The sequence below is a fragment of the Pteropus medius genome, unplaced genomic scaffold (assembly GCF_902729225.1).
Source record: "Pteropus medius unplaced genomic scaffold, Ma_sr-lr_union100, whole genome shotgun sequence".
Lineage (NCBI taxonomy): Eukaryota > Metazoa > Chordata > Mammalia > Chiroptera > Pteropodidae > Pteropus > Pteropus medius.
The window spans coordinates 4,919,964-4,927,464 of NW_024347867.1; positions in this window are offsets into that span (position 1 = coordinate 4,919,964).

The following is a 7,501-nucleotide window of genomic DNA, read 5'->3' on the forward strand; positions in this document are numbered from 1 at the left end:
AATGCCTCGCTAGCCGCTCATTTCCGGCTCTCACTGCTCCCGTCACTTTCCCCGCCCTTTCCCCCACTTTCGCTTCCTCTTTCTTGGTCCGGAAGTCAGGCCCCTCCTGCACACGAGCTTGACGAGGTCGGGTAAGGGAGGGAGGCTCAGCTCTTGGGCTAGACTCTTGCTTGAGAGCCGCTTAAAAAAGGTTTCGAAAGCAAATGCATTTCTTGTGCATTTTTAGCGGTTAGCTAAACACGAATATGTAATTTCTGGAGTAAAGTATAATATAAGTGGACTTTTTCTTTTTCGAAACCTTAGAAATTTCTCATTAGCTCAATTTACAGAAGAGGTCCACCATTCAACATAATTAGCAAAGCTAGTCCTTAACTAAATTTATTTTCTGAGTCTAAGACATTTTTTTTATCTGAAAAAGTCCTTCGCTTTTCCAGTTAAAGGCGTTAATTTACAACGTCTCGAGAAAGCTCTCGAATTAAGGAATTATAATCCAAGTCCTAAAAAAGAGCGATAGGTATTGATAGACGACGAATGAACAGAGTAAGTAGGTAGGTAGGTTAGGTAGGTAGATAACTCTGGGAGCTTAGGTCACACTTCTGTTGCCTGTCGCTTTGAGATTCCTTACTCAACTTGGGTTTGCAGTCAGGACTCTGCCTTGGGAATCGGGAGGCACTTCGGTGGCTTCTACGCCGTGTAGTCAGATTCTGGGAGGATGGGCGGTGGAAGAGGGCGGCTTCAGGGTAGGACTGGGGCGCTAGGCGGAAGAAGCGGCAGCTCGGCCTCGCTGGTGTAAGGGCGCTCACATGGAAACTGGGTGCCTGGGGACTGAGACCCTTCAACGGCTCTGCGCCCAAGTAGCCCTGGAATGACCCGGGGAACCCCGAGGGGCGCACACTTCGTCAGTTTGAACCGCCGCGCTGTGGTCCGTGCGCGCCCTCGGGGCCCCTTGGGGCCGGTTGGCGGGGTGGGGGCGGGGGATGAGGGCGGGAGCGAGACTCGAGTAACTGCCCGGGAGTGCCAGGCAGTGAGGAACCCCGCGGCCCCCAAGGATCCCACTCCCAGGCCAGCATGGCCTCAGCTACTGTGCTCAGCTTGTCAGAAACCTCACCCTGGATGAGGTCGGTCAGTGGGCACGTCTGATTTAATGAAAGGCCACGAGGCGTGCTTATAGGTACCCACCTGTGATTGATGTGAATCGTGGATGAAAAATGGTAATGCCACTCTTCTTTTGAAAGAGACGACATGGGCTGACTTCTGGGGGATTTGGGAGTAGGAAACAATATGGGTAACCATTTCATTATTTAGGGGATCACCAAGGATGCCTCTTGATCTTTTGTTTCCCACTCATCGTTCAGAAGAATGAGCATTTAAAAGTTCTGTAGAATTATGGAATTTCCATTTTGTTTCAGTTTCTGTGCTAAATTATTTTTCAAATAATAGTTACAGCTTGTGTTGGGTATAATGAAGAGAATGAACAAGAAGCTGGGTTAGAAAGTAAAGTCTGTAGTAGTTGGAAGACGACTTTTAGGTCTCTATTAAAAGGGATTGGAGTGGAAGGGGGATGTACATGGTGTTCCAGGAAGAGGGAACAGGATATGCCAAGACTTAGCCGTGCTGGCATATTGGCTAGCATAGATGGGGCATTGTGATCAGAGCAAGAAGAGCCACATGAGATGAGGCTGGAGAGAAGCTAAATCCTTGAACCTTCAATGCCTTAGAGACCGCAGAAGGGTGTTTGGATTTTCTTCCAAGTGATAGAGGAAGTATCACATCTTCTAAAGTAAAATGGGTTAATGAAGATTTTCAGGATTTCTTCCAGCAACTTTTTTCTTCCAAGTGAAGGATTGTAACCTGTAGAGTTACTGATCTGATTTACCAAGGAAATGGAAGGAGAAAGGCTGTATTCCAGTGATTACTGGTACTGCCATAAAGTCAACATTACAACAATGGCGACCAATTCTAAGGTCTTTATGAGGCATTCTTTCCAGGAGACCAGCAAGAAACCTGGTCCAAGAGTGGCAATTACTTTGGAATCCCTTTTGTCACAGATCAGTCAACAATTTGTCTCACTATAATAGTTCCTCATTCTGGAATTGGATTTGGTTTTGCTGCAAACATCATTCTTCATAGACTTATTGAATGTTTATACACCATCAGAGCCCATACACCCACTTTTCTGGCTTCTGTGATTGGTTGGGAAGAGGGTATATGACTAGTCAGGTTAAAGAGTGTCCTACCCCAGGGTGAGGTGCATCTGGGGAAAAAAAGTTTCCTTTTCTGGTAGTGAAACTGAGAGCAGCAGGCTGGTGTATCCTCTTCTGCATGGAACAGGATGATACCAGGAGGTAACAGCTGACATGGAGAGAGAAGCACAGAAGATGGAGAGAAAGGAGAAGCAAGTGTAAAACTCCCTGCATGTAAAGGATCATTGGTATAAAAAAAATCAATTCTTAAATATACCTATAAATTTAATATTCTGATTGATAGCTAATGATAATTTTTAATGAAATCAAATCAGATTTTAACTTAAATCTGAAAAAAGGCAAGAGCATAACAGACATTTTTGCAAAAGGATACTAAACTGCCAGATATAAAAACATTAAAAGGCAATAATACAGTAAAGAACTGTATTAGGGATGGACAAAAATATGAGTGGAAAAAACAATACAGATCATGTATTTAAAGGAATCTAGTGAATGATAAAGGTGGCATTTCACCTCTGTTGGAAGAGGGTAAACAATGGTATTGAGACAGTTGGCTATGCACTTGAAAAATATATATGGATAGACCTTTTATTTCATAAAAATAATTCCACATGGATTAAATATCTCTACTGTCTCTGATTTTAGCTCCATTTTGGAAGTGTTCTTATGACATTTGTCAAATGTATGGGTTTGAAAGATCCTTAGCTCTGTTGGGTTATATCATCAAATCTCTATCCGTACGTTTATTTATAAATGACTGTATAACCTTTTCTGCACAAATGATGCATAAACACATTTTTTTGTAGAAATTCAGACAACACAAACATACACAAAATGTAGTCTCCATTAATTCCCCTTGTGCCATCCCTCTCCCCGCCTCGGAATTAACACTCTAGGGTGACATCTATTTTATATAATTCAGAAATTCTCCATTGTTCTGGTGTTCTGGTAGCGCCCCGACTCATTTTTAGTTCTGCTATGAATTAACTTTTTTGTTTGTATTTCTTCTAATTTAATTGAATTTTGAAAGGTTAAGGAAGAAAATATGTGTTTTTAGATCTCCTTAAACAAAAGTTCAACTGATCATTTGATAAATAACTTCAACTCACAACTAAGATAAAATTATTTGGAAATTTATAAAATAAAAAAATGGATCTTATTCTCTAGAGACAAGGAAATTATTTCTACTTTGGAAATTTTATCATGCATACTTGGCAACTCAGTTAAGTTGGGGGAGTGGGATGAAGGTTGATTCAGGAAGTGTCCTTAGACTTATGTTGTTTGAAAGAAGAGTTAGGTGTGATTAATTTTAGATGTCTTTGAGTTGTTAAATAAGATTAGAGAAATGCAAATAAAACCATGAGATACTGCTGTACAGCTATTGGAATGGCTAAAATTATTTTTAAAATGATCATACAAAGTGTTAACAAGGATGTGAATGAAATGGATCTCATACACTGCTGGTGGGAATAAAAATGGTTAAACCACTTTAGAAAACCATTTGGTAGTATGTTAAATATTAAAATTCTACCTACCATATGATTCGGCCATTCTGCTCCTAGGAATGAAAGCATATGTTTATACAAAGACTTGAACACAAATATTCATAGCAGTTTTTTGTGTTAACAGCCCAAAACAAGAAGCAATCCAAATATCTATCAGCAGGTGGAGAAATAAACAAATGGTGGCATCTTCATAAAATGGAGCACTGCTCAGAAATAAAAAAGAATTAAATATCGATATAGGCAATAATAGCATTGATGAATCTCAAAATAATTACACTGAGTGAAAAAGTCAGGTAAAACAAAGCACTGTATGATTTCATTTATATAAAATTCCAGGAAATACAAACTAATGAATAGTTACAGAAAGCAGATCAGTGGTTCCCTAGGGGTGAGGAAGAGGGGTGAGCAATATCTGCTATTCGTTGGGTACCTAGTTTGTGCCGGAAACTGCTCAACATGTTACATTCATAATCACAATCCTATGTTAGTATATCTCTATGATGAGGAGGAAAAAGTTTTAAAAGTTGGAAAAAGGTTTAGATTGAGTAACCTGCTCAAGTGATGGAACAGTTTGAACTTGCTTTGTCTGATTCACATTTTGTTATACTGTCTCCAAATAAATCTTGAAAGTATAATATTTTCTCTGTAACAGATAATTTGTCCAAAGAAAAATACCTGGATACTTTCAACGATAAGCATTATCGGACTAGGATAGCATCTCTTGTTTAAAAGTGTATTCACCTCAAATGGATGAAATATGTGCAACATGATCAAGGCTTTCTCTCCTGAACAATGCTGCAGAAGACATTTTAAATTCTCTGTCTCCCCTTTTGTAAACACCATAGATAAAAAGCAGGTAGCTGGCTGCTGTTTTTCCGTTAATTTACTTTTTCTTCAGAGGAATTACAATATTTATTGATTATGTATTGGTACTCCCGTCCCGCCTCCGAAACTGCCTTGATGGGTGGTTTTGTATTTCTCCTTTAAGAAACTATTATAGTTACTTCCATTAGAAGTCGATTCTTTCTAGTTTTCCTCTGAAATTTTTATATATAAGGATTGACTTTAGCACATTTTATACATAAGGATTGATTTTAGCACATTTTCTAGGGTATGGAAATTAAACACTTATCACCAGTGTGTTCCAGCTCATAACTTCCTTCACAATCTTCCTTAATTTCTTTTGTTCTGAAGACCCTCAACCGTTCACGAGGTTTGCTGGGCTTGTTTTCTTGTCTTCTATTTTGAAATGCTGGGAACACCTTCACTTCATGCTCTCCTTCACTACTTTACTACTCTGCCTGTGCTTGTTCAGCTTGGTGAAGGTTTTATTCTACCATCCTCTTCCCACAATCTTAGTAGAGGCAGGTTCAGTGTCAAGTCAGCTTTGGAATCATAAGTTAGAGCTGGAAGGGACTTTAGGGATCAATTTGGTTTTATAAATAAGGAAACAAAGGCCCACAATCCTCTTCCTACTAGTTTCCTCCAGAACCAGTTTTTGCATCAGTTGGCTTCTTCTGAAACTCAGCACTCATTCATTAACGATGAGAATCTCTGCTGTGAAAATACAAAGAGGTAATGAGAAACAAGGCTGCCATCATGTGGATGATACTAGAATGGAAAGGAGCATTTTATGCAAAGAAGTGTGAGAACTGGGGAAATTAGGCAAGATGAATTTCTATTAATTAGAACAGCCATTACCAACTTTTGTAATGGTCATTTAAGGAGATTTACAAGAACAGGAAGTCCTCTTTAGACTACATCAGGAACTCCTGGCACAGATGTTAGACATAACTGTGGAACTGCCTGAGGTCTCAGGAATATATTACAACTGATGTCCATGGGTTGAGGCATCTTACCCAAGGCTGTTAGGAATATATTTTTCATCTTAAGAATAGGCCTAGCTATGCAAAATTTTATAAAATTGAATTAAAATAACAGTATTCTTAAAATTCTCTCTATCTACCTTTTTCAGATATTTTTGGCATGAAGGTCATATAAATAATTTAATAGGACTTAATTTAATAAATGATAATGAGGCAAACATTTAAATATTAAATATTTATATTTTCTTTCTTTAGTTATGTAAGTTCTGCCCTAGTTTAGCATCACAGAAATGTGCACTGAGATCTATTTTTGGTTGAACATGAATTGGAGGCCCAAGGGCACTCACTGCTTGGGTTGCATAGAGGTCCCCCTGTGGATATGATGCTTCCAGCAAACAGACACAGGCTAAGAAGCAAGACCATGAAAAATAAGTCTGCCAAAAATATTTACTCTATCAGCTGCTCTCCTCATCCTAGACAATTGCAAATTGCTCATGTCAAGTTCTGCAGGTCTGCCCTACCTCACCTGGAATTAATGAGAATGGGCAAGGGGCACCTATCAGCAACTCTTTCCCTGCTAATCTAACAGGATTAATAATAGGCTGCTCCCTGTAAAACAGTTTAACATTCTTAAAGGAGCCTAATAATCTCAAAAAAGCAATCTCCCTTATTAATCAAAAGCACCTGAAAAATATATTAACCTCATTTTATATTTTTAAAACTTAAAAATTGAGAACATTTGAAATAAAGTGTACAATAGGGCGACTGGATGGCCTCATGGGATGGTCATGAATTTGAGCTCTCAAGTCAGACCTATTTGGATTATAATCCCAGTGCCAGCACTTAGGGAATAACTTTGGTCTAGTTATTTAACCTCTCTAGTCTTCAGTTTCCTCATCTGAAAAAATGGCTCTAGTAATTCCTACCCACTGGGTTGTGGCCAGAATTACACAGAAAAAGACATGCACAGCACTTAGCACAGTGATAACACTTAGCCAGTGCTCTGTAAACGGTAGGCTGATAGAATCCTCCAGCAGTGAAGATGTGTGTACAGCTAGACTCTAAGTGTGCTCATAAGGAAGCTATCAAATTTCATAGAGAAAATTCTAACTTTTGCATTTTTAGGCATTTATTAAAATGTGTCATCCAAAAAGTAACATTTGATTTCCAGCAAGATTTCTCAAAGGCCTTAGCTGAGGCACCACATTTTTAGCCTAGTCCTGAATCACCCTCTCTAGCACATCACACACACGCCATTTGACACACACACACACACACACACACACACACACACAGTGTTGGCAAGAAAATCAGGCTGAGTTAGTGAACAGAACACCTATTTTCTAATAAGGTGGTCTCAGATTCAAATTTTTATACCCATTACTTTCTCTGTGTTCTTAAGCTTCAATTTCCTCATACATTAAAATAAAAAATAGTAGCAAGTACTCTATAACATAATGCATATTATCCTACATCAGGGAGATAATGTATGTAAACATCTATTCTACAGCAAGTCTCCATAATGTTTTTTTGTTCCCTGGGGACTCTTTGATGATGGTGGTGGTGTCTAGAGAAATCCTGGGATTTAGGTGCTTGGGAAGTTGATTTACAAACCCATTTTGTCTGCCAAATTGAACAATAAAAATGCAAGATAATGGTTTTGGCAGTGTTCCAGTTATCAATGCATTGCCTCTCAGCTCTAAATCCACTGTTCTGGAGCTGAATTTTATAAGCATCTCTCATTTGCAGTTGGCACAATGTTAAGCTTTGTCAGTAGAGGGAGCTGAAAGGCCACTGCAAGTAAAAAGGGCTCCTCTTTCTGGTTCACCTATTGTCCTTACAGCAGCCTCCTTCGGGGGGCCAGCTTCTGCTGGCCACACTCCTGCAGTATGTGTGTCAGCTGGAAGTGTCTGGTGGCGAACAGAACACAGCATTTTCCAGTGGGGACCTCTACCCAGGGTCTCCT